The sequence below is a fragment of the Lithobates pipiens genome, unplaced genomic scaffold, assembly GCF_037356315.1.
Source record: "Lithobates pipiens isolate NorthernLeopardFrog02 unplaced genomic scaffold, aLitPip1_a1.2 Scaffold_3, whole genome shotgun sequence".
NCBI lineage: Eukaryota > Metazoa > Chordata > Amphibia > Anura > Ranidae > Lithobates > Lithobates pipiens.
In genome coordinates, this window is record NW_027507790.1 from 63419747 (window position 1) to 63447627 (window position 27881).

A 27881-nucleotide genomic window follows, 5' to 3' on the forward strand; every position below is an offset into this window, starting at 1 on the left:
CTAGCTATCTTGCTCGTTTTAAATAGAGCTTGCAGTCAGTGGTAGGAGATTGTGCGTGCTGTCTGCGTGCTCTGAACCCAGTATACACCGCTATATCGACCTACATAGCTCTTCTCTAATTGAGCCATCTGCCATCTGCAGGAGTTAGTGGAAGTTGTGTGTGCCTTCAGCACAATATACACTACCCAATTGCTGGTTTTCCCAACTCCCTTCAGGCCATTACCATGTCTGGAAGGCCAGCAAGGAGAGGCAGACAGGCGTGAGCCGATAAAAGAGGGCAAGCAGGCTCTGTGTCTAGAGACAACAGTTCTGGTCGTGGATGCGGTGCATCGTCATCATCAGCACGGGGCCATGGGACATGCTTGTCCTTCTTTTCGGCAGCTGGACATGTTGAGCCGCAACATGCCAACGACTTGGTAGAGTGGATGACCAAGCCCTCTTCATCCTCCTCATCATCTCTCACCCAGGCTCATGGTACTAGCAAAGCAGCTGCCAACGCATCGTCTTTCCTCCTCTCAATGTCATCATCAGTGACTCCTTCCCTAGACCCACCACGTCCTCCTGAGGAGTCTCCTGAACTCTTTGAACACAGTGTTGGGTACATGCTCCAGGAGGAGACCCAGTGTTTTGTAGGCTCTGATGATGATACTCACCTAGAGGAAGGCAGTAGCTTGAATACAGAGAGAGGGGATGCTCAAGAAGGACAGCAATCTGGCAGTCATGTTCCACAGGCTGCAGCATACTGCCAGGTTTGCTACAGCGATGAAGAGGGAGGGGATGATGAGGGCACTGACTCCAGGTGGGTGCCTGGTAGGAGAGAGGAGGAGGAGGAGGAGGCACATGTCCAACGAGGCAGGATGCCCTCCGGGGGCCAGCTTAGGGGCAGCACACCGACTGAATCACACCGAAGAGCTCCGCCTGTGCAGGGCGCTGCCTCTGCACGTTATTCTAAAAGTTCTTTGGTGTGGGCCTTTTTTGAGACGAGTGCATCAGATCACACCGCTGCTATTTGCAACATATGTCTCAAGCTTATCTAGCGTGGCCAAAACATCAGCCGCTTAGGGCACCACATGCTTGACCAGACATATGTTGACCTGCCATGCAGCTCATTGGAAAGCGTACCTCAAAGACCCACACCAAAGAACAAAGCGGACCTCTCCTTGCTCATCAGCTGGGATCTCCAACCCCACTAGACATTCAGTCCTCTCTGAAACCTGCTCTGAGAGGAATGAAGGTGTACAATTAGGTGTGTCACAGCCAAGTGCTTCCGGGCACTCTGCTAGCAGTACACCCACGTCCGATTATAGCAGGCAAATGTCCCTGCCCCAGCTGCTGGACCGGCGAAAGAAGTTCACTCCCAGCCATCCACATGCCCAGCGGTTGAATGCTAGCTTGGCTAAATTGCTAGCACTTCAACTGCTGCCTTTTCAGTTGGTAGACTCGGCCCCCTTCCATTAGTTTGTACAATGTGCGGTTCCTCAGTGGCAAGTCCCCAAACACCACTTTTTCTCACGGAAGGTGATTCCGGCTCTCTACTGGCATGTGCAATGGGCAATGTCCTTGCCTCGCTGGACAGGACGGTCAGCGGTAAGGTGCATATTATCGCTGACTCATGGTCCAGCAGGCATGGACAGGGATGTTACCTGTCTTTCACGGCCCATTGGGTAACTCTTCTGGCAGCTGGGAAGGATGCAGGACAAGGTGTAGTAGTGTTGGAGGTTGTTCCGCCACCACGCCTCCAAAATGCTACTATTGGTTGTGACACACCTCTCTCCTCCACCCCCTCCTCTTCTTCTTCCTCCATGGCCTCTTCCAGTGCTCTGTCCTCAGAACCAGCGGTGCTCCGTAGGCGTTCCAGGGGCTACGCAAGTACACAGGCGAAACGATGCCATGCCGTGCTTGCGCTGGTTTGTTTGGGGGACAGGAGCCACACTGGGGCGGATGTTTTGTCAGCTCTGCAGGGGCAGGTCGAGAGGTGGTTGACGCCACACCAGCTTAAGCCAGGAATGGTGGTTTGCGACAATGGCACCAACCTCCTCTCCGCCCTCCGACAGGGACAACTGACCCATGTGCCCTGTGTGGCTCACGTCCTTAACCTGGTGATTCAGTGGTTCTTGGGCAGGTACCCGGGCTTACAGGATGTCCTGAAGCAGGCCAGGAAAGTCTGTGTGCATTTCTGCCGATCATTTAATGCCTGTGCTCGGCTGGCTGAGCTCCAAAAGGAGTTGAACCTGCCCAAGAACCGCCTTATATGTGACATGCCCACCAGGTGGAACTCAACGTTGGCCATGCTGCAGCGGCTGCACATGCAGCAGAGGGCCATCAATGAGTACTTGTGCGACTACGGCACCAGGACAGGGTCAGGGGAGCTCGGTTTTTTCTCACCACGCCAGTGGGGCATGATCAGGGATGCATGCACTGTCCTGTCACCGTTTGAGGAGGCCACAAGGATGGTGAGCAGTGACGGTGCATGCATCAGTGACACTGTACCTCTTGTCCACCTCTTGGAGCATACGCTGCGTGGAATAACGGACAGGGCACTTGAGGCAGTACAGAGGCAGGAAGAGGAGGACTTCCTTGCCTCTCAAGGCCCCCTTTATCCAGACAGTGTTCCTGCTGTGCCACCCATCACACAGGAAGAGGATGAGGAGGAGGAGGAGGAGGATTGTGTCAGCATGGAGGTGGAGGCTGGCACTCAGCATCAGCAGCAGCAGCAGAAGAAGTCTTGTAGGGATTATTTACAGTCCCAAGAAACCCGTGGACTTGTACATGGCTGGGAGGAGGTAGCTGCGGATCATGTTGTCCTTAGTGACCCAGATGACTCCGGACCAAATGCCTCAGCTAACCTACGTTGCATGGCCTCCCTGATCCTGCAAAGCCTGCGGAAGGATCCTCATATTCTTCGGATCAAGGAGAGGGACCATTACTGGCTGGCCACTCTCCTTGATCCACGGTACAAGGGTAAGGTTGCCGACCTGATCTTGCCGTCGAAGAGGGGGCAGAGGATGAGACATCTCCGGGAGGCCTTGCAGAAAGGTCTGTGCAACGCGTTCCCAGAGACTGGGAGGTTACAAACTCCTGGTCCTGGACAACGTGTTGCTGAGGCATTGGTCAGAAGGAGCGGTGGAGAATGTGGCCGTCTGACCGATGCTTTCAAACAATTTTTTAGTCCGCAGCCCCAAGGTATGATCGGTTCCAGCAACCATCGCCAGCGTCTGATTTACATGGTGCAGGAATACCTAGGGGCAAGGTCAGACTTGGACACCAATCCTCTGGCTTACTGGGTCTTGAGGATGGATCACTGGCCAGAGCTTGCACAGTATGCAATTGAGATACTGGCCTGTCCTGCATTGAGCGTTCTTTCGGAACGCACCTTCAGTGCTGCTGGTGGCTTTGTTACCGATCACAGGGTGCGCCTGTCTACAGAATCAGTTGATCGACTGACCTTCATCAAGATGAATCAGTCTTGGATCACCCACAGCTACCAAGCACCTGAAGCTGATGTAACCGAATAATTTTTTTTGAAATATCACATCCCTTCAAGACTGCCTATGCTGATGCTGAGTGACTGTCCTGTTATGTTGATTGTCTATCCTCTTCCACCTCCGCTGATATGTTGAAAGAAAATTTTTGGTCCTGGGTGATGCCCTCAGCCCAATTTTTCTGCCCCTGTTTAACAGGGGCGTTTAATTACAATTTTTGATGCAATGCTTTGCAGCAGGGCTAATTCCTGCACTAAAACTAGAGTATATGGGAGAGGTTGCAGTGTCGTGGCATCAGCACCAGTGCCTAAGGCCCAATTTTTCTGCCCCTGTTTAACAGGGGCGTTTAATTACAATTTTTGATGCAATGCTTTGCAGCAGGGCTCATTCCTGCACTACAACTAGAGTATATGGGAGAGGTTGCAGTGTCGTGGCACCAGCACCAGTGCCAGCAGCCCAATTTTTCAGCCCCTGTTCTAACAGGGGTGTTTAATTACAATTTGTGATGCAATGCTTTGCAGCAGGGCTCATTCCTGCACTACAACTAGAGTATATGGGAGAGGTTGCAGTGTCGTGGCACCAGCACCAGTGCCAGCAGCCCAATTTTTCAGCCCCTGTTTAACAGGGACATGTAATTACAATTCTTGATATAATATTTCACAGGAGGGCCCATTTCTGTGCCAAGTTAAAAAATACAAGATAATAATGATGTTTTGGTAACTTGACACACAAAACAAGAAATAATATTATGGAGAGCACTAGAAAAAAAAATGAAGATCTTGATAAAAAAACATTTAAAAAAATATCGTCTCCTCCGCTCCTCCCAGGACCTTCTGCTTTCTAGCTCCCTTGTTACCTCCTCACATGCTCGCCTTCAAGACTTCTCCAGAGCCTCTACCATCCTCTGGAACTCCCTGCCCCAGTCTGTCCGATCAGCCCCTACCCTGTCTACCTTTTGGAGTTCCCTGAAAACTCATTTATTCAGGGAAGCCTATCCCACACCCACCTAACTGTCCCTTAGCCACCCCCATCAAATCATTCTATGCAGCTATTACCTGTTGTACCCCCACCCCCTCCCTTTAGAATGTAAGCTCTACGAGCAGGGCCCTCCTGTACCTTTTGTATTGTACTGTAATTGTGTTGTCCCCCCCTATACATTGTAAAGTGCTGCGTAAACTGTTGGTGCTATATAAATTGTGTATAATAATAATAATAATAAAAATAAAGCATTATGGAGATCTGACGAAAAAAAAAAAAATATTATTCATGAGATCACGAGAAATTATAAAGAAAGAAGTCTGTGAGTCCGTGTGAATATGAGCAGCAAAACAACTTCATTCTTCTAGGATTCTAAAGAAGAAGAGAATGCGCTGCATTAAAATATTTCAAAATTTGCAGCGTGACGAATGCGCTATGTCCATTATAAATGCTAGTTTTACCAGACCGAGCGCTTCAGTCTCGTAATTTATTCTGAGCATGCGTGGCAATTTGTGCATCAAAATTGTGTACACACAATCGGAATTTATGCAAACGGATTTTGTTGTCAGAAAATTTTAGAAGATCTCAAATTTTGTGCAATGGAAATTCTGATGGAAACTGTCCGATGGAGCCTACACACGGTCAGAATGTCCGACAACAATCTCAGATCGCACATTTTCTGTCGGAAAGTCCGACCGTGTGTATGGGGCATAAAAGTAATTTGACTTATGTGCTTTCATTTTGAGAAGCAAAATCATCAACAATAGAATCAGGAAGCAGAGCCTGCATATGTAATATGCAAAGATAGTTCCCCAATGTATTCACTAAGATATACAAGAGTATACATATAGGATAAAACAAGTTTTTTTTTGTACGGTAAAACAAAGTGATGACATTTTTTATGTTACACTGATCTCTTTTACATGTGAATCCTAATATTAAAATTGTACCTTTGCTTTAATATTTAACATTGTTTTTGTAATCCATTAAGCGAAAAAGATTCATGAAAGATTGAAATTTGAATGATGCTGTCCTAGAAACACTCCAACTGTTCACTATATGGAGCATTCCTTGAAGGAAAGCTGTTTCTAGACAAAAATGAAGACAGCCATTAATTATCTCCTTTTTGAAAATGCTAGCTGCCTCCTGATCTGCATACTTTTTTAGGACATCTCAAAAAGCACTGAAACTTTTGGATCAGCATGAGAGCAAAGGCAGCTAGCATTTTTTAAAGAGCTCAATAATGGCAATAATTTGGGTTTATTAGAATCCAGTGTAATCAGACATGAGGCTTCTAACTGGACCACTGTTGCCAACCCCCAAAGTGAAATTTACTGGCAGCATCAATTTTTTTCGGGTAAAAATCATGAAATTTACTGATAGCACATTTTTTACTGATACTGCAAAAAGTACCTAAAATTACAGTTTTCAGTGCTAACAGTGCACATATCAATGTTTAAGCTTTAAACATACAGCCAGTGCTATTAGCAATGCGTTTAGGTTAAACAAAAGTAAACAAATTATATGTCTCCATTTACATGAGGGTCAGGGTAATCTAAGCCAGCCAGCACAGATTTCCATTACATCAGAGTCTGCAGGATTCCCTCTTACAGTGAAAGGGAACTCTTATGTAAAGGCAAATGCTGCAAATCATGATCTATGGGGGAACTCTGAAATAACTCTGGTGATCAGAGACCACCTAATATCAGAGTCCACTGCATTCCCTTTACAACAGCGTTCCCAATTACATCAGGGTCTGCAGCATTGCCCTTGCCCTGTAAGGGGGGATCCTGCAGATTCTGATATAAAGGGGAATGCCAGGAACTCTGATGTAGGGGGCACTGGTGACTAGAGACCACCTTCCGCAGAGTGAATACACTAAGGTAAGCAGGGTGCTTACTATTATAGGGGGGAACTTTTATATTAGTGCCCCCTTACATTATTGTATTCACTCCTCCCTTACATCAGCAACACCAACCAGACTGGCCTGGCAGCGCTGTCACTGACCTCCTCTCAGGTGCACCACAAGGCTCAGTCAGATGGCTCCAACTTGGCGGCTCTGGTTTTATCCTATAGTCTTCTCTCCATAGGCCACACAGGTTTGACTTCTCCCATCACCACCATCCTGGAAGCACTCACACTTTTGACTCCTCTACAGACTCCCTTTCAGAGACTGCAGACATGATAAAAGACAAGAGATGGTCAGAGACTTTGGGCATGATACAAGAGATGATTAGAGGCTGTGGATATAATACAGGAGGTGGACAGAGGCTGCGGACATACTACAGGAGGTTGACAGAGGCTGTGTACATACAACAGGAGGCGGTCAGAAGCTGTGCAGACTTGGTAGTGTCCTCCTCATCCCCTCACACTAGTTTTCTCCTCTGTCCCTTTATATTACTTCTTCACATAAGGGTCCTCCTCCTGTGCCCCTTTTACCTCTTCACAGGGCAACACATCAGTGTCCTCCTCTGTCCCCTTCACGGCTCCCCCCCCCCCCCATGCCAATAATGTCCTCCTCTGACTTTTTATTATCCCTTCACAGTCACAGACAATGTCACTGTCCTCACCCATCCTTGGCTTCTCTGATCTTTGGTGTGGGCAAGACCGTGCTGCCGCTGGCACCGCCAAGAATGAGTGGCACGTGCACAAGATTTCCCGAGCCTGGCAGGCTTGGAAAGGCTCATGCGCTGTTGCATGGTTGACCTGCAGCCATCTTTTTACGGGCATCACTGTCCATAACAGGCATTTATGGGCAGCCTGAAAATGGGGTGAAATTTACGAGCTGCCCATAAATCTACAGGCGGTTGGCAACCCTGAACAGGACTTGTGAGAAGAACTGCAGCTTCTAGTTACATTTCCCTCTTATGCCCCAATATTTGCAGTTACATTGGCTTATACATGAGTTCCCCATCACCACAAAGAGCCCACAGTCACACAGTCCCCCCCCCCCCATCCTAGAGCTCCCCTATTCACACAGTCTGGCATAAGGGTCCCTGAAAGCCCAAAGGTGCTTTTTGCCCCCTCTATGAATCTAGGCTGTGAAAAAGTCTCACAGATGTGGTATCCCTATACTTGGGAGGCATAGCAAAATGTGTTTTGGGATGTACTTATAAATTTGTCTATGCTGTGTGTGAGAAATAGCTTGTTAAATTAAAAACTTTGTAAAAAAAAACTATAAAATTGTGACAGCTAGTGGGGGGCATATATACCTGCTAGTTCTGAGAGTGGGGAAGTGGGCAGTCCATTTATAACATGCGTATAACATGTAACTTGCTACAATAATGTGAACTTATCCTTTATTTTCCCCTTGTATACAGCATAAACATTTATTACTACCTGGCAGGCAGTACTCTGCATTTTACAGATTACAATAGTTATTCCGTGCCAATATGACCAAAAGAAAGAAAGAATATTTTTAAAAACATTATATAGCTCTATAGGTTATGTTATTGTTAGAGGCTTATCACAACAAAGACTATTGCAAATTGCCTAATAAATAATCATAAATCACTGAGAGAATAATATAGTTACCCTCCAAGGATACCAGGTAGGCTTTATATTGGCTAATGACCAGCTCCAAATATGGCTGCTGATAAAAGGGTGGAGTTAATCTTCCCCAAAGGCGTTTAACAACGCTGAAGCTGTGTGACCTGGCTTTAACAAAGTTTGGGTCAGATGATGAGCCTCTGCAGTGGATGATGGGTCTGTGATATGTGATCTTGATGATGAGGTGTTTTGTCCAATGATGAGGTCTCCTCTCTGTCTGTGTAAACGATATTCCTAATTCAAAAATATTGAAATAGAAATAGTGGTGCTAAATAATGACTGTGAGTCCAAAAATCTATGACTACAGTGATAAAGTACGCTAAACAAACCTAAAATAGTGACAATATCTGGTCATGCATGAAAATACACATGAGTGATGGGTGTTAATCCAACCAGACTAACTCTATAGATGTGTGCTTAAATAATTAAGAAAAAACAACAATATATAAACAAAATATTATGTAACTAATCTTTAAATGTATCAACAGGTGAATGTGTCAACAACCTGTGAATTAACAAGTGACAATATTCCAGTCTCTTAATAAAGAATATAGTGAATAATTCATAAAAACTATAAAAACAATCCGATGAATGGTGTACAAAAAATGATTGATCTGAAGTCCAATTTCATACTGGTACATTTATATTGTATATATAGAGTGCTTTTCAACAAAAGTATGTGGGGTATCCCCCACAAAAGATCAATGACCTACTACACACATAGTTGGTGGACCTCAACAAAATAATAGAGACTCTGCATACCAATAAAAAATGAAAAATAAAATATTGAACATTAGTAAAATTGGAAACAAGATGAAAAAATAACAATAAAAATGTAAGTAAAAAGTGACACTGCTGTCACATTCTATAAAATGAATAAAACAGAATCATTATGGGGGAACAATTCCAAGTACTACAAGGAAAAATACTTCATCATATAATACAAAAAAAATTGAAAATGCAATGAAATAGCCCAGACAGTCAATCAATTCTTATCTATGAACTAACTCAGTCTACTTGACTTGTCACATATTCAGTGAAAAAAATACTGGTACATTCATAAAACCCCTGACGCCTGGCCCAGAAGGTATAACCTTATTTTTTATTGATGGATCGGGTTACTAATCAATTTTGAGTTTATACAAGCATTAGCTCCCTTGGCCATCAGGTTGCACTCTAAAACTAGAAATGTCTATCTTCAAGTTATCAGGGGAAATACATTTTCCATTATCTAATCCTTATATAGTAAATAAATATTTTCCCACACAGATTGAGCTATGTGATTTTACTTGAAACCCAAAATGCCTTTGAGAGTCTGGACGCCTTAAAGTGATTGTAAAGCTTTGTTTATGTAAAAAAATAAAATAACAAACATGTCAAACGTGCCTCCACTGTGCAGCTCATTTTGCGCAAAGTGGCCCTGAACCTCATCTTCTGGGGTTCCTCGGCGGCTCTCGTGGCTTCTCCCCACATCAGATAACCCCTAGGAGAAGCGCTCTCCTGGGGGGAGTTACCTTGCATGCTCTCAAGTCCATCATTTGGCATCCAAAGCCGCCGAAATGCATGACTCGACCCTGCCCCCCATGCCCGCATCATTGGATTTGATTGGCAGCAGTAAGAGCCAATGGCTGCGCTGCTATCAATCTATCCAATCAAGAGCCAGGAACACAGTACAGGTTTCATTAAAGTGAAGATATGCTGTTCTTTAAGGAACATTTAGAAATATTTATTATGTTTAAGCAGTAAAAAGTTACCTTTAGTCTTAAATCCTTTAGCTTCCTAGTCTGTGTGTGCCTAGTCTAATAAATGTGTGTTTGTAGTCTAATAACTTAAAATCTACAGTGTGAGATCAAACGTACTGCTGGCTCTAACTGCTAGTGCCAGGAGATTTTGAGCAAGGTTTGGTGGTGTCACTGCTCACTGTTGTCCTTGCTGGAGGCTCAGACATGAGGAAGCAAAGCCATGCCTCTACCAAGATGGTCACCTCTACACAGAGACACGGTGCAGAACAAGACATAATAAGTCACTATGAGGGAGAGATTACTGGCAATAATGCTGACTAGCCTTTTGTTGAACAGGGATTCTATTAAATTCAAACTGGTATTTTTGTAATCTCTACAACCTCTTTATTGTTAGAGTGGTAAAGAAGGGGAACTCCCTTCCACAGTATTGGATTGTGGATATTTTCCAAAATGTTTAGGATGGGCATCTTAAGGAATGCAGTATACAGGGATATGGGAAATGGTTGAAACTTAAACACACACACACACACAAACTCCGGTTGAACTAGACCAGGGCTCTCAAGCTGGCGGCCCTCCAGCTGTTGCAAAACTACAAATCCCATGAGGCATTGCAAGGCTGACAGTTTTAAGCATGACCTCCACAGGCAGAGGTATGATGGGACTTGTAGTTTTGCAACAGCTGGAGGGCCGCTAGTTTGAGACCCCTGAACTAGACGGACTGTTGTCTTTTTTCAACCTTACAAACTATGTTACTATGCAGAGGCGGCTCTAGGCTTTGTGAGGCCTTAGGCAAAATTTAGACACGAGGCCCCACTCACGCCCATAATGGATAAAAAAAAATTCAAGCAAGTAAAAATGGCTGCAGAAAGATGCGTGGATCTAGCCCACAGGCGATCAGCACCACCTCCAGAGCACCCTCCTCAGATATATGCAGCCAATACAACATCTGGGACAGGTGACAAGCCCTCTAGGATTTCCCCCTTTGCCTTGGGAGAATGGGAAGAGGTGTCATTGAATCATTCCACATCCACAGAGGAAGGAGAGTGGGGGGATCCCAGCGCAGTGAGGGAGGGTGACAGGGAGGGAAAGAGAGTGAGGGAGCGGGGGAGAGAGAGAGGGGGGAGGGGAAGAGAGGGAGTGAGAGAGGGAGAGGGAGGAAGAGAGAGGGAGAGGGGAGGGGGAGAGAGAGGGGGGAGAGAGGAAGGAAGAGAGAGAGGGGGAGGGGAAGAGAGAGAGGGAGAGGGAGAGGGAGGGAGGGGGAGGAAGAGAGGGGGAGGAAGAGGGAGGGAGGGGGAGGGAGAGGAAAGGGGGAGGGAGGGAGGAAGAGAGAGAGAGGGGGAGAGAGGAAGGAAGAGAGAGAGAGGGGGAGAGGAAGAGAGAGAGAGGGGGAGAGGAAGAGAGAGAGAGGGGGAGAGGAAGAGAGAGAGAGGGGGAGGGGAAGAGAGAGAGAGGAGGAGGGGAAGAGAGAGAGAGGGGGAGGGGAAGAGAGAGAGAGGGGGAGGGGAAGAGAGGGAGGAGAGAGAGAAGGGGGAAGGGAGAGAGAGAAGGGTGAGAGGGGGGGAAGGGAGAGAGAGGGGGGAAGGGCGAGAGAGAGAGAAGGGGGAAGGGAGAGAGAGAGGGGGGGAAGGGAGAGAGAGAGAGAGGGGGGAAGGGAGAGAGAGAGGGGAGGGGGGAAGGCGTGAGAGAGGGGGGAGGAAGAGAGAGAAAGGGGGAGAGAGAGAGAGAGAGGGGGAGCGGGGGAGAGAGAGGGGAGAGAGGGGAAGAGAGGGGAGGGGGAGGGGGAGGGGGAGAGGGAGGAAGGTGGAGAGAGAGATCTCTAGCCCCGTTCCTGTCTGTAGCCCCTCCTGTGTACCATGTCCCAGTCTGCAGTGCCTGTCTATGGGAAGCTGTGTGTGATGCTCGGTACGTTACCTTCCATGCCAGCAGGGTGTTCATGATGGCCAGCAGCAGGCAGGGTCCATTCTCAGTCTGGGTGGGGACAGTGTCCTGCTCCTTCCAGAGGATCTGGTACCTTCCATCTGTCCTCGTTTTCCGGCCCCAGTCAGCCTGTACTCCAGTCCTGGGAAGTCTTTAGAGCTCGTCTCCAGGACTATCGATCCTTGCAAGTCTCGCTGCTCAACTTGCCCACCAGGCCCGGACTGGGACAAAAAATAGACTGAGCAGCCCATAATAGCGGTCTCTTCCACACTCCCCAGCCTGAGAGACCCCTGCAGCAGCCTAAGTGAAAAGAGGGGAAACCTAGCAGAGCTGCCCGGGGGTGAACCCAGAAAGAGAACCAGAAAGAGAACAGGGGTGGCGGAGAGCATTGGAGTGAGGCTGAGAGCAGCAGGGGGGGCAAGAGTGTGGGGGGCATGAAAGCACAAAGGGGAGCTGGAGAGCACAGGGGTAAGTTGAAAGCACAGCGGGAGCATGGGGGGCAGAGAGCACTGGGGGGGGGGACTGGACAGCACAGGGGGCAGAGAGCACTGGGGGTGCAGTTAGAACTGGGAGAGGTTAGGGAGCACGGGGAGCAGAGAGCTCTGGGGAGCTGGAGAGCACTGTTGGGAGGAGCCAGGGAGCCTGTTGTTCAGTCCAGTGATCGAGCAGATGTAAATTAGGCGGCCACGAGGCCCCTGTGAGGGCGAGGCCTTAGGCGGCCGCCTAATTTGCCTAATTAGAGAGCCGCCTCTGTTACTATTTAACCTCTGCCACTTTCCTTATCCATGATGATGTCTCTTAACATTGTAACTTTGTACATGTTATCTAGTTGTCCAATTAACCTGTGTGTTACTTTTATGCTCATTACTGTTCTGGATAGCTTCCTACACTCTCTGGAGCCCTGATGAGTTATGGCTATAAGACATGTGCAATTTGTTTCATTACAAATTGAACTTCAGATGAAATTTGCATGATTCCATGAATCACAATAGTAATGGCTTTTAACTAATCCAAAATAAATTATAATGAAAACAAAAAATTAATTTGTTTAATTTGGATGACATGATGCAATAGTTTGGGCCTTTTGTTAATGTTTGAAGCATCCAAAATAATGTAACGATATAACAAATGATCTGAATTGATTCAAATCCATTTGTTTTTATTCTAGTGAGTGTACAGTGAATATTCTATTAAGAATATTTTTGTTTTGGGGTTAAGAGACCATTCATTTAATTTGTATGTTTGCAGCCCAAAAAAGTCAGTTGTGAATGGGGAAATTAATTTAACTTTATAAACTTTAAAATTCAGATTGTTTGTTTTTTCTGGATGAGTGGTGTGGTAATCCTTGACTCTTTTTATTATTATACAAAATGCACTACATATGAAATGGAAATATATTGCAATAAATTCAATAAGATATTAAAGTAAAATAAGATGATTCCTACTCATTGTGTTTGGGTTGGATGAAGGTAGATCCATCAGAATCTCTGAATCATAACAAAAAATTCCATTCCATTCATTCCATTCATTACTTTTTAGTGCACGGAACTCCAGTCGATATCACTCAAAACACTTTAAAATGAATATAGCTAATCTTTCTAAATAACAAAAAAATAACAGAACTTCCAAAGATTCAAATTGATTTGGAACAATGATTATATAGTTTCCCAAAAAAAAACAAATTGTTCTGAAAGTGAATCAATATAACTTAATGGTTATGACAAAACAAAATTATTTATGTAAGGAATGAGACCAAAATGAAATAAAACAATTATTTCCATCATACACATCTCTAATGGGATATACTGCTGTGTAGATTTCTGCGTACTGGACCATGTGCATGAACTATCAGGTAAAGAGTGACACAAGTGGCTATAGCTCACATACAGTATACTGTAAAAAAGACACAATAGGCAATATTTTGTCAAGTAAGTTTTGATAGATCGTGTTACAGAATTCAAGTTTATATTCATTTGAATGATTTTTGCTATTTTTGCTGAGAGCACAATGGTAATATAATGTCACAGTTTGCTGTCTGTCATAACTATACCTGTCAGTCATTGAACAGTGAAAAACCTTGACACATCTATTAAAGTAGTGCTATGGAAATAAAATGGTGATTTACTATGACTTAAGAAAACATTATCCTCATTACCATTAAAAAAGATAAAAAAAATTATATGGTTACCCTTTATATAATTCTTCTATGTCACTATAGATATTTGTGGCTATATATTTTCTTGCAACATATTTATATGCAGCGCTGGCTCCTGACGAGCAGGAGCTATGGTTTTTGAAAAGTTTATTTGCCTGAAACCACAGTTGAGTTTCGGAACTATTTCTTCAAATTTCTGGTTTCAGTACCAGTCCAGCTTGGTTGCATTGGCTTCTCCTTGACCGCAAATGTTGCTGTCAACGCCGGCAAGAGTAGAAATACAGTCTAGCTGGGTGCATTGAATGCCACTATTCTTTGGGTATCAGCCCAGTGGGAGGGTTTTCCTGCTGTGCATTCTGGGGGTGTGATTTAAGGTACTGACGCTACGTTGGCGAGGTCGTTTTTATTTTCTGTCTGTTTGGTTCTGGTGGTGCTCCAGACCCAGCCCCATGGCCCTCCTGGCCTGGGGTGCGGAACCATGCATCCTGAGTCTCAGGGCCGGCTGGCCCGAGGCGACGCAACTGCAGGGACAGGCCTCAGTGAATTTCGGGGCCTACTGATCCAAGGGTGGTCCGGTACCGTTTCATCTGAAGGGAGAGGCCCAGCAACTGAAGAACCCCAGGGGTGGATTCTTTCAGGAGAAGACTGTGCGCAAGGCTGGTTTCTCTGAAGGAGCCTGGAGGTTTAGTTGAAGGACGCAACCTGGATCAACACTCATATGGTATTTCCAGATCGGCTGAGAGAAACTGGTACCATATGTCAGTACTTTAAATTTGTCTACATCCATCAGTAATGCTCAAGTGCTTCTCACAAGTCTGTGGCAGAGACTTTGTCGAGCAAACCACCGGCTGCTAGGCCTAGTGAAAGAGTTCTATCCAGGGGTTGTTAAATCCAGTTGTAAAACGGTTTCTATTCTCTGTATTTTCTTTGGGCCATCTACCAAGGGAACCCCAAGACGGAGAAGCAAACAAGTGAGGTAACGGTAAACCCAAATAAAACCAGCAGCTCCTTCGAGGGTCAGTGCTACATATATAAGACTAATATTTTATAAAGCAAGCTAATAAATGCCATAAGTTTACCTCAAACTTTCTGCAGAACATAGTACAAATCTCTGCAAATAATAAATATAATTTCCATGTTATGAAATAATAAGTCTTTATGATTTTATCCTTAATTCATTTACATGAGAAAGAAGTGTAAACAATAATAAAGTGAAAGGCAGTGAGCTACCCTGTTTGAATTTACCTCTTTCCCTCAGATATAGTGTTTTCACAAATCCAACCCTGGTTTTATAAAAGTTATAAACTTAGATAATATTTCAAAACAGAAAGAAGTGATTCATTTCTTACACACCAACTCACACGTTTGCCATTTGCACTATAGCCGAAAGACAGCTGCAGCGTGGACGCCAATTGCCGGGAGGCTGTCCCTGGATGTCCTCCTGTTTACTTACGCGTTGTGCACTCCCGCGTGCGCGTGTCAGGTTGGTTCTGTGCTGGCCGTGTCCCTTGGACACAGCCAGTCATAGATCGCTGTAAATGGCCAATCACAGTGACAATTTACAGTACGATTGGCGTGTCCAATGAGAGATGATCTCATATGTAAACATATGAGATCATCTCTCATCGCTAGCTTTCCCTCCTGACAGCGTGTGAGGAGGGAGAGATGAATGGCCACGTATCAGTGCCATCTGCCTTCAGTGCCACATGTCATCAGTGCCACGTATAAGTGGCATCTGTCATCAGTGCCACATCAGTGTCACGTGTCATCTGTGCCACGTCAGTGTCACGTGTAATTGTCCTGATGCTCCAGGGCCTTCAAAAGTGTAATAGGTATTCAACAAGTTAGATGTGTAATTTATGCTCCTAGAACACCTGATGGCGCTCTCTGCATGTTTTCCCTGCCAGGCTGCGAAAAAGTCCCACACAGGTGGTATCGTTATACTCAGGAGGAGAAACAGAATTTATTTTGGGGTGTAATCTATGGTATACACATTTCACGTGAGAGAAATAACCTATTACAATGACAATTTTGTGAGAAAAGATAAATCTTAATTTTGCAAAGAATTTTGGGAAAAAATGACAACATCAAAAAGCTCACCATGCCTCTTACTAAATATCTTGGAATGTCTGCTTTCAAAAAAGGGGTCATTTGAGGGGTATTTGTACTTTTTCTGGCTTTTTTGGGTCTCAAGAAATTAGATAGGCCACCAGTACATCAAATGTGATCAATTTTGTATGATTTGCACCACAGCTTGTAGACTCTCTAACTTTCACAAAGACCAAATAATATCCACTAATTTGGGTTATTTTTACCAGAGATATGTATCAGTATAAATTGTGGCCAAAATTTATGAAGACAAATGAATAATTTGCAAAATGTTATCACAGAAACAAAGAACAATGTGTTTTTTTTTTCAAAATGTTCTGTCTTTTTTCATTTATAGAGCGAGAGGTGATCAAATACCACCAAAAGAAAGCTCTATTTGTGGGAAAAAGAGGACAAAAAATTCATTTGGGTACAGTGTTACATGACTGAGTAATTGTCATTCAAAGTGTGAGAGCACTGAAACCTGAAAATTGGTCTGGTCACGAGGGGGGTTTAAGTGCCCAGTTGTCAAGTGGTTAAAGATTTAGGCAGTATTTTTTATTTTTTGCCTATATTTAACTCATATTGCTAAGATTTTCATTTATGTATTTACATTAAAAACTTAGGGTAAATTTTAAGCCAGATGCATGTGCATTATTTTTCTAGACAATATAAACTGTGTGGCTTTTATAAAAGTAATTTCAGAAAAAAAGCTCACTGGACTGACGTGGCTGATTAATTGTTTAGATTACTATTGGCCTGGCACTCAAGTATTATCTAGCACAAACTTTGCATTCTACCTTCTTTGCAGGATATAGAGAAAATTAATGTGTTCTGTTTAATCAGCCTGAATGTCATTATCCATGTTCCTGCATTAGCTGCTATTCTACATCCCACATACAATTCTAATTTTCTTTTCATTCAAAGCAGTAAGTGAAGCTGGCACAAGATGTGTGGAAAAACTTGAGCTAAAAAAAGTGTATCTTCATGTCCTGCTTTGATTTTTTTTTTCTTTCAATATGTTTAATTTCTTTTATAGTGTAAACATACAATAAGATGTAAAAAACAAAATAGTACAACGATATTACAATGAACAAGGTATGGATATCTGCGGGTATATCAAAGATTTTGCTGAGGACATTCTAGTAGAGGTTAGCAAAGTAAAGTTAAAATTTGTGATGTATGCTATTAAACTTGTTCTATCTGATAAACTTGGATCAGAATGGTAATTTGCAAGTTAGGATGAAACTTCACAGATCCGTCCTGGTAGAGTGATATAGACCAGCTTAACCTCCGTCTTCAACATACCATTAGTCCTGGGGATCCATACAATATATGTTCCAGTAGTTAGTTTTGACATACTTAATATCGAAAGGGATACTGTAAAGGGAAAGGCAAGAATTAGGTTTAGAAGGAAAGTAGATACGAAAGAGGAGAAAAGAAAGAGAAGAAAATGAAGTGTTCCTGTCTTGCCATTCTCACTGACCTTAATCTGCCATAGCCTATCTATGATCAGTTAAGGAAATTCCAACATATGTGGCCCATGGTTCCCAAACCGATCCAAATTTAGCCACAATGTCTTTCAATGAGTTTTCCATTTTTTCTTGGGCCATTATCCAGGATGTTTTCCTTTTAGTGACTGAAAAGGATACGTGATGTTGTTTCCAAGCCTTAGCTATGGGCAATTTGGTTCCCAGGAGGAGGAAGAAAATTAATGATTGGGTTGCTTTGGATACATCCGGAATCCCCTCATTGAGTAAAGCTATGGCTGGGTTCTTGGGGACTTGGTTACCTGAAACTTTGTGTATCATATAGAAAATTCTGTTGCAGAATCCCCTGATTTTTGGACTCTCCACCATATGTGTATCATGGAGCCATATTTGTCACAGTTCCTAAAGCATAAAGGTGAGGCAGAAGGAAAGATCTTTGCCAATCTCACTGGAACAAGGTACCATCTTGTGATCAGTTCAATGTTTGCTTCGATCACAGTGGTATTACAAATATGTCTGTAAGACCGTAAGACATTCCTGTGCCACTTGTCCTCGCACCAGCTGATCTGAGTTTCTTTTTCCCAGCTCAGCATATATGGGAGCTTGGAGTTGTCTGAGGCAAGTGACAGATAAACTACCAAGATGCCCCCCCTCTGCTTGATAATACCATAGAAGGTTGGGGGCAACCAGCCCTCCCTGTTTCCGGGGTCTGTATAGGAATTTTTTGGAAAGGTGGTGACCTGTAGAACCCCAAATGAATTTTGTCAATTTGCTTTGAAATTTTTTCAAGTGATCTTTTCTGATTGGGATTTGTAGAGAATCCCAGAAGAGAAGAGAGAAAGAAATAAAGCAGTTTGGGGAACAGTGTCATTTTAGTTGTGTTTAGTCTGCCTAACCAAGAGAGGTCATGAAGTGCCCAGTTTTTAAGGTCTGCATTAACTCTGTCATATATGGGGGGGAAGTTAGCCTCATTTAGTAGTTCTACCCTTGGGGAGAGTTCAACACCCAAGCATCTGATGGTGGAGCTGCTCCACTCAAACTGAAAGGAGCTTTTTAGGTTGTCTGCAACTACCGTGGGTACATTCACATTTAAGATTTGAGATTTTGAGAGATTAACCATCAGGCCAGGGGCCCCGGAGACTTGGTCCAGCAGCTTATATATATTTGGGAGAGAAGTGGTTGGTGACGTTACGAATAGCAATAGGTCATCCACAAACAAGGTGCATTTGTGCATCTGTGGACCACATGACACCCCCTTATATCTGCGTTTGTAGTGCGGTGATTACGCATGATGCGGATTTTGGGTAGGTTTCGTTGTCTTGGATGCGGTGTCAGTTTGGCCACTAATATTGGGCCAATTGTGCCCCTCTGGTGGTAGAATTTAACTCCGCTCCATTGGATGTGTTTTTCAGCTTTATATGTGAGAGCAAGATTTAGGGATAGGGGCGTTGTGTCTAGCGTGGCTATGGGGATTTGTTTTGGGTCTCGCTTGTGGAGTTTTCGCAAGCGATTAAATTCTATATCTAGTCTTTCTATATCATGTGTTCCTTTTTCACCTGGGTGGACAGTTTGATCAGTGTGCCACAGATGGTGACCTTATGGGCTGCCCAAAGGGTTTCAGCCCATACCCCTGCCAACGAGTTGAGCCAAAATATTCTTTAATGGCTTTTTCAATTTCTGTGGCCCTGACTGTATCGCTAAGTAGGGATTTGTTTAGTTGCCATTGCAAGAGGTTAGGTCGGTTGGAACTTCATTTTAGCGAGAGGAGAACCATGGAGTGGTCACACCAAGCTGTGTCTCTTATGGTTGACCATATCTGGAGTGTTGGCCATAGAAATAAATATATGGTCAATCCTACCATATGATTGATGTGGGTGGGAATAGTGTGTGTAGTCCCGTTTGTTCGGATTTAGTTCCTTCCATGCATCTGCTAGATTGCGCTGGTGTATCAATTTGTCAATTTTAATGCCGTGTACACATGACCGGGTTTCTCATCGGAATAAACTCTGAAGGTTTTTCCGATGGAGTTCTGGCGGAATTCAGCTGAAACTGTCTTGTGTACTCACAATCACACCAAAGTCTGACTGCCAAGAACACGGTGATGTACAACACGTACGACGGGAATAGAAGAAGGCAGTCCAATACCCTTTGGGCTCCTTCTGCTAATTTCGTGTTAGAAGTTTGGTTAGAGATGATTTGCGCTTTTCATACTCTTGCTTTTCAGATCGTTTGAACTGCTGTTCAGTTTGTGCTTGTGGGTTTGTATCTGTTCTTCAGTGCATGCAGTCAGTTCCTATCTGTTTTTCAGCACGTTCTTGTCCGCTCGTTGCTGATTTCAGCTCTCTTCACAGGCCTTGCTGTACTTCAGTGCGTTCTGTTAAGTTCATTCTGACCAGCCATTTTGAAACCATGTTTCGGTTACGTACTCGTCGTACAGTTCGTGCTGTGTAGGGGCTTGGTGTTGGTGTTCATACTTTGACCCAAGCCAAGTCCATGAACAGGGCGAGGAGGAGTTCATGGACCAAGAATTGATTACTCCATCGTGACCAATACTCTCATATACCTCTGCTGCTTGAGATCCAGGTGAATAATCCTGATGATTTCAGTAATTTTCTCTGGATGACGGACCTAGTTTTTCACTGTCTGTTGGCTTTACTCACCCCTTATATTACGAAGCAGGACACCTGCATGCGGCCAGCCATCACTCTGCAGCAGAGGTTAGTCGCCACCTGCTTCAGGACCTCAAGTTCTCTACAGGCATCTCCCCCCAGGCTCTGGGGATCATTATTCCAGAGACCTATTCATTCAGGTCCTGCAGGAGGACTATATTAGGGTAAGTGTTCTCCTTTGACATCACATTATATGTATTTAATATTAGCTAATGTATTGTATTTATTTCATTGTTCCCTAATTACCATGATTGGAATATGCTGTGAATGTCCCCTTTATCCTCATGCATGCTCTACGCTTTTAAAATGCTCCTTTTTTGGCCTACGTGCATATTTGCCATCACTTACCTCCCCAGCATGCTATCCTGGAACCATATTCACTTATAGCCTAGTCCTTTAACAATGTATTTTGTTAGCTCCATTGTAGTGCTTTACCCAAAACTTCCCCTAAAATGTGTACAAATATTATCAGTGCCAGAGGCTTTTTTTTTTTGGCTCCCAAACTCAGCTCGAACCCTCCTCCCCCCTAAAATCTTTACAATGGGCCATCAGAGGGGGTAAGGAATCTTATAAGTGGACCTTAGATTTTTTTTCTTGAAATACTCATTAAAATAAATGTTATACTGATGTCGGCCAAGAATGTCTGTGTCTAATCTGCTTGCAATGTTATGTGCAAAAGTACTTATCTTTTTTTTTCTTTTTTGACTCCACAGTTTCCTTCAACGCCACAGGAATAGCAGACTGTGGCATCCCATTTTGCCGACCATTGGGACTTTCCCAACTGTAGAGGGGCTATAGATGGGAAGCACGTCCACATCATGGCACCCCCCCATTCAGAGTCTTACTATTATAACTACAAGGGGTTTAATAGTATAGTGTTAATGGTGGTGGTGTCGGCACACTATGAGTTTCTCTATGTGGACGTGTAGAAGAATGGCTGGATGTTGGATGGAGGAGTCTTTGCCCAGATGGAGCTTTTCTTTTAAATGTGTGTTTATTGAAAAAAAAAAAAATTTTTACATAGCAGAAAAAATATATACTTGCGGTATAAACAATCAATATTGTCATCACAAATTTAACATCAAAATCCGCCGCAGGCAGGCTACAAAGTGCTAAGGCACATATAAATCACGGTTGGGGGAGGGGGAGGGGGGGATACACCACAGGTTAGAACACAAGAGTTGCATAGATAAAATATAGACTGCAAATTGTAAAATAAGTATGTAATGTGAATTCTGAGACATAACCCTGATAAAACATTCCTGGAGGCTTGTATCACTAAATCAGGGTGCCGTCTCCGGGTTGAACGGGGAGTAATCCCACCTATCCCATATCTTGTAGAATTTGGGTAAGGAATCCTGTACCAGTGCAGTAATGTGCTCCATCCTGCGTATTTGCGCAATGACGGAGATTAGTTGTGCGTGCATAGGGGGGGTGGGAGACAGTCAGAGGTCAGGAATTACTCTTTTGGCAGCCAGAAGAATAAAAGCCATCAGCATCTTGGTGTGTTTGGATAGAGCCAGGATTGGCAGGCCTAATAGGTAGTGCGTAGGGTCTAAAGGAATATCTATCCCTAGCACTGACTGGAGTAGGGATTGGACCGAGGACCAGAAGGGTACAATTATTGGACAGCTCCAGAAAATATGATAATGGGTGCCTTCATTTCGCAGACACCTCCAGCATAGTCTAGATAATGAGGGGTCATATTTGTATAGCACTTCCGGGGTTCTGTACCAAAACATCAATACCTTATAGGCCGTCTCTCTCTGCTCCACGCACCTAGAGACTTTAGAAGTGGACGTCCAGATCTCCTGCCATTGAGAGAGGGATAAAGAAGTTGGTAAAATCTTGCCCCATCTCCTCATATAGAGGTGGGGATTTATTGTAGGGGAAATCGAATGGTGGAGTATCTTATATATGGAGGATATGAGGCCTTTCTGATATGGGCCCTGAGTGCACAAAGTCTCAAAGGCGCTAGGATTGTCTAAGGTCATGGCAGGAGATTTGGAATGAAAATAGTGTTTGAATTGGAGATATGAAAAGAAGAGCTGATTCGGGATGTCATATTTATTTTGAAGCTCTGGGAAGGGCAGAAGTTTACAGAGATCGGATGCACCAAGTGGCGGAGTTGGAATATGCCCGATCTAAACCATGGGAACATATTCTTCGCAGAGAGGCTATCTGGCAAGTCGGGGTTGAAGATAACATTCAACAGGGGTGGGCATGGAGAAGAGAGAGGGAACTTCCTATGACATTTTTTCCATATGGACAAGGTAAATAGCATTGGCCCGAGGTTTATGCGTCTAAATTGAGCTATGGAAGAGGGTAGGTCCGACCACAACATAGAACATGGATGGACAGGACTGGTGACACTCATCTCCAGTTCTGACCATCTACTGCTAGCGAAGTATGACAACCAGGAGATGGTTGCCAAGAGGTGGGTAGCATAGTAATACTTCACAATGTCAGGGGCTCCAAGTCCTCCATGGGAACGTGGGGCGTAAACCACCGTGTGGGCAATTCTGTGTGATTTATTCCCCCAAATAAATTTAGTGAAGGCCCGTTGGATATTCCGAAGTTGTGGCATGGGGATAGCGATTGGTAAAGTTTCGAAGAGGTATAGAAATTTAGGGAGTATGGCCATTTTGAGTACGTTAATCCTACCCAGGAGGGACAAAGGGCAGGCTGTCCAACCACGGAGTAAGCTGTGCGTTTCTGCAATTAGGGAGATACAATTAGCTTTGTATAGAGAGCGGTATGACGCTGTTAAATTAATGCCAAGGTATTTAAGGGACACAGGGCACCAGTGATAGGGGAAATTGTGCTGCAAAGAAGCTAAGAGTGAGGGAGGTATATGGATGGGGAGCGCTTCAGTTTTAGTTGTATTAACTTTATACCCTGAGAGTTTGCTGAATGTGTCTTAGAGAGCGTGAAGGTTGGGGAGGGAGATGTGTGGCTTCGTCAGGGTGAGGAGTATATCGTCAGCAAAGAGAGATAACTTGTACTCCTTCTGTCTCAGGGTGACTCTGCTTACATCAGGGGTCTCCCGGATGGCTGCAGCTAGAGGCTCAAGGCATAATATAAACAGTAAGGGGGAAAGGGGGCAGCCCTGTCTGGGGATACATAAGATGCCAGTTGAACCTGGGACGTGGGAAGAGAATATAAGGCCTGTAGAGGTAACAGGAAGGAACCAGAAAAACCAAAATGCTTAAGCGTGGCAAACATGTAAGGCCACCCTAGTCTGTCGCCCAGATGGAGTTTTACCAATGTCTACAGACTGGTGGCCTGGCATTGCCACCTGATGCAGACAATGTGGAAGGACTCCTGTTCCTCTTTATTGCTGATGAAGCATTCGGTCTGGGCAAGCACCTGATGAGGCCATTCCCCCAAAGGACCCTCACCCCCAAGAGGAGGGTTTTTAACTACCAGCCGCCCAGAGCGAGAAAAGTCACTGAGAATACCTTTGGGATAATGGCCAGCCAGTTCCTCCTGTTTCTGACAGCAATCCATATGGTGGACTACAAAATCAACCACATCATCTTATCCTGCTGCATATTGCACACTTTTTTAAGGAAAAATGCCCAAAATTATATTGCCTCAGTTGGGCCTGAGGTGGGACTTCCTGAGACTCCCCTGACAGGCCTGGATACTGGCCATCCTGGCTTGGCACCCTAAAGCACCTGTGAAGTTTGGTAGGGGGGCCATTGCTATGCCAGATAATGTGTAAATATTTTTTTAATTAAAAAAAAGATCTGATAAAATCTTGAAATTTCTGTATTGCTTGTGTGTGTATTTGGCTGTCTCCTAGGTTCTCCTAGTGCACTTGTAGTGCCAAGTGGATTTTCCTTTAGTAAATAAGCCCCATTGTCACTGTAAACACAAAATTACTTCAAAAACTGGTATTGACCATTGAAAGAAGAAGCCACACATTGCTGATGAGCAAAGTTTTTACTCTTGCACATTCACACATTTTTTCTCAAGTTTTTTACAACTTTTTTTTTTTTTATGGTATAAACATGCATGTTTAGAAACATAGCATACAAAACTCTGGAACTTACAAAGTTCAACGTAGAAAAAATTAAGGCAATATCAGACATTATAGTTTCAAAAATATCTTGATATTGCCTTCATCAGATGGGGTGATGTCACCCCTGTAAAAGCCAAATTTTGAAGATGCGCACAATTTGGGAGTAAAAATGGGTCTTCTCTCCTGATCCCATGCCTAATATCAACATGTGCTATCTCCCATTATGGGGGGATCAATGGATGTGTTTTGGGGGTGCAACCCCTTCCTCTCACTTACTAGAGTTACTAGGAAGTGGTTGCACCCACAAAACATGTACATTGATATCCCCTGATGGTAGATAGCACATGTTGACACACCGTGTTAATCTTCAAAATTTGGCTTTTAAAATTTCAAAATAAAGTTTCAGGAAAGTCCACAAAATGTGAAAATGGTGGCATTTGGAAGAAATTCAGATTCTACCCAACAAATCAATCATGTTCTTCATTTGTTGTTCCATAACATCGAGCTTCTTCCTTATGCTGTCAATTTCCCCGTTCCACACCATGATGTCGTTAATTAGCCTTTGTGCACCTGCACTTGTGAAATGCTCTGCTTGCCCTTCAACAACCAGCACATCACCTAAACATTTGAGTAAAAACATGTATTTAGAAATATGCAGGCATACATATAGTAGTACCTGAAGCTGGATTGTCAGACACTCACCTGTTGTGGTGACAATCTCACTGACTTCCTCCACCTTTCCTTCCTCCAGATGTGTTTTTTTTTTTTTGGAGTTCCCCTTCTTTATCATGTGGGAGGTTCCTGGTGTCTTCTGAGTGGTGTCCTCAGAGTCTTTTCTCCCCTATGGAATGAAACAAAAGGTATACTTAGCACACAGAGATTTGAGCCCAGAAATAGGAATATGAAACATTGCTGGGAAGTGGGGTACAATTGTCTATTTTGGGAAGAGTTCCAAGCTGAAGACCTGATTTTTTACCTTACCTGAGCTGGAATAGTTACCTTTTTCGGTCAAGTTTCACAGATGGAGACACCCTAAGTATCCACTGAAGTACCTGTGTGGGACACCTTCAAAAGTTTGTACAACAGTAACGAAAATAACATGGTGCAGCATGCAAATAAAAATAATCGGAATAAATGACAACTACTTACTTTTTAGAAGAACTTTCTTGATCCTTCTATACTGATCCTGCTCCTTGACCAGCGTTACCTTATTTGCTCCTTTGATCGTCGTTCCCCTAATTTGTGTGCAGACTCTTCACAACTTTCATCCTGATTTTGTCCTTTCTCACATTCGGGTTGGTGTATGGTCCATTCTTGCCACCATAGTCATTCCTCCTCAAGATATCCACCATCTCCACCATCTAAAGAAAGGCCATATTTGTAGCCTTAAAATTTCGCCTCCGGGATCGGATGTTTCAGCCTCCAGGCTTTCCTCCTCCTCATTCAGACTCCAACCACACACCTGCTGTGTCTCCGCCATGTCGCTCCTACTGCGCACTGAAGAAAAGGTGCGGGAATATTCTCAAAAGAACGTCAGGGTCAGAGTTTCATGCCTGTGCAGTGTATATGAAGTTAACATGCGTATGCTACACGTTCTGTATGCGGAGGAAGGAGGACAAATGTTCTAACGAAGGTAACATTTGAAATGGGCCATCAGTGGCCTATACTTATTCAAGATTGAGGCCTATATTGGGATAAGATTATGAGAGTTTAGGCTGACATTAGTGTTTTGGTCTTGTGTATAGTCTTACAGCAAATATGAATCACTTTAAGGACCCAGAATTCATGGCCAGTTTCATAGACAAAAACAGGGGGATGAGGAATTTGTGGGAGGTGAAACACAGCTTATACTATAATAAACAAGCTAGGAGGTCAATGCTGAAGAAACTTCTGGAATTTGTGAAGACTCGAGTCCCTAATGCAACCATAATGTTCTTGGGAAAAAAAATTGGGATCTTGAGGAACATGTATAAGGAGGAGCATAATAAGATTCAGAAATCCCTCTGATCAAGAGCATCAGCAGCACAAGTGTATGTACCCAGACTGTGGTACATCAACAAACTGCGGTTTCTGAATGACCAGACTGAAGCTAGGAAATCACTTTCTACCCTTCCCTGCAGCCTTCCCTCCACCCTTCCCTCAACCCCAGCAGAGGCTGATGAGGAATAACCTGGGCCTTCCATCCTGGAAGAAGTGGATGTGCCCAGCTGGATCAAGGTATATTATTTTTAGACATATTTATTGTCCTAATATTAATGATGTTAACTAGATGTTATAATTGATAACAAATTAATGATTTAAAACAAAGAGATTTACATATCAATAGGCAGTAGTGGCCAAAAATGTTTGGGACAAGAAAGAAAAATGCTGGGTTCAGAATGAGTCTTTTCTATTTATTAACATTCAGTTTTCAAGTCATGAGCTGAAAATTGTGTGTGATTGATGAAGCAAAAACTAAAACTATGTCCCTTTTTTATACACAGGATGAAGGTCTGGAAAGAGACAGCTAGGAGGAGGCCGTGCCCAGTGTCAGCCAGGAGGAGGCTGTGCCCAGTGTCAACCAGGAGGAGGCCAGGCCCAGTTTCAGCCAGAAGGAGGCTGGGCCCAGTTTCAGCCTGAAGGAGGCTGGGCCCAGTGTCAGCCAGGAGGTGGGCAGGCCCAATAGGAGCATCACCCAATCCCAGGTGCCTTACAACACAAAGGTTCAGGAAGGGGACGATGACAGAGGAGGCAGCACTGGGCCCCATTGGGGAAACAAGTGATGTCCTCAGAAGCCCCTCAACGCTGAAGAGGCCTATGGCTGCTTTCTAGCCACAAGATTGCTGAAATTGGAGGAGGGCCAACGCCTCCTCTGTGAGGAAATTTTTGGTAAGGCTCTTCAGAAGGGGTTGTGAGGCCAGCTGACTGAGAACAGCCACATATATGAGCTCGCCCATCCTCCTCCTCCTCCTGCCACAAGTCCACCACCAGAGGCACAGCCTCCAAGGAAGACTGCAGGGAAGCGTGCAGGGAAGGCTGCAGGGAAGAGAAGAAAGTGATGACCTGGCTTCAGTCTGGTCTGATGGAAGATGCAGGCTGGTGTAGTACCACAGCCTGGGGACAGATATGTCATCTGATGCTGGTCCTAATCTCTGGGATTCCTGGATCAGATTGTGCTCCAAATTACATGGACTCCTCAAGCTACCAATTTTATTTTCCACAGACTTGATGTGTGCCCTGGGGGCCAAAAGGCTTAAAAAATTTCAAAAGTTTCTCCAACGTTGCCTTCCTCTTTATTTTTGTTATCAGCCAGAATAAATGGAGATTTTATTTTTTGGAAATACTTGTTTTTCTACAAAAAGGACAGTGTGTTTGTGAATAGGCAGGTACATTTCTAATGTCAAATTAACAAGGGACACCAACCTCCTTGAGGTTAATAAAAAGTACAAGATAATAATGTTATTGTGGTAACGTGACACACAAACAATAAAATTATATATGGAGATCACTAGAAAATAATTTTTCAATAATCCAAAAAAAAGATGAAAAAAAATAAAATAAAAGACTATAAAAATTAATTCTAAACATTATTATGGAGATCGGGCTTTTAAAAATTAAAAGATTTTGCATGAGATCAGGAGAAATAATCAAGAAATAAGTTTGTGAGAATATGAGCAGCAAAACAACTTAATTATTCTAGCATTAAAAGAAGAAAAGAATGCTCTACATTAAAAGATCACAAAATTTGCTGCGTGATAAATGTGCTAGCTCCATTACGAACGCTAGCTTTACCACACCGAGCGTT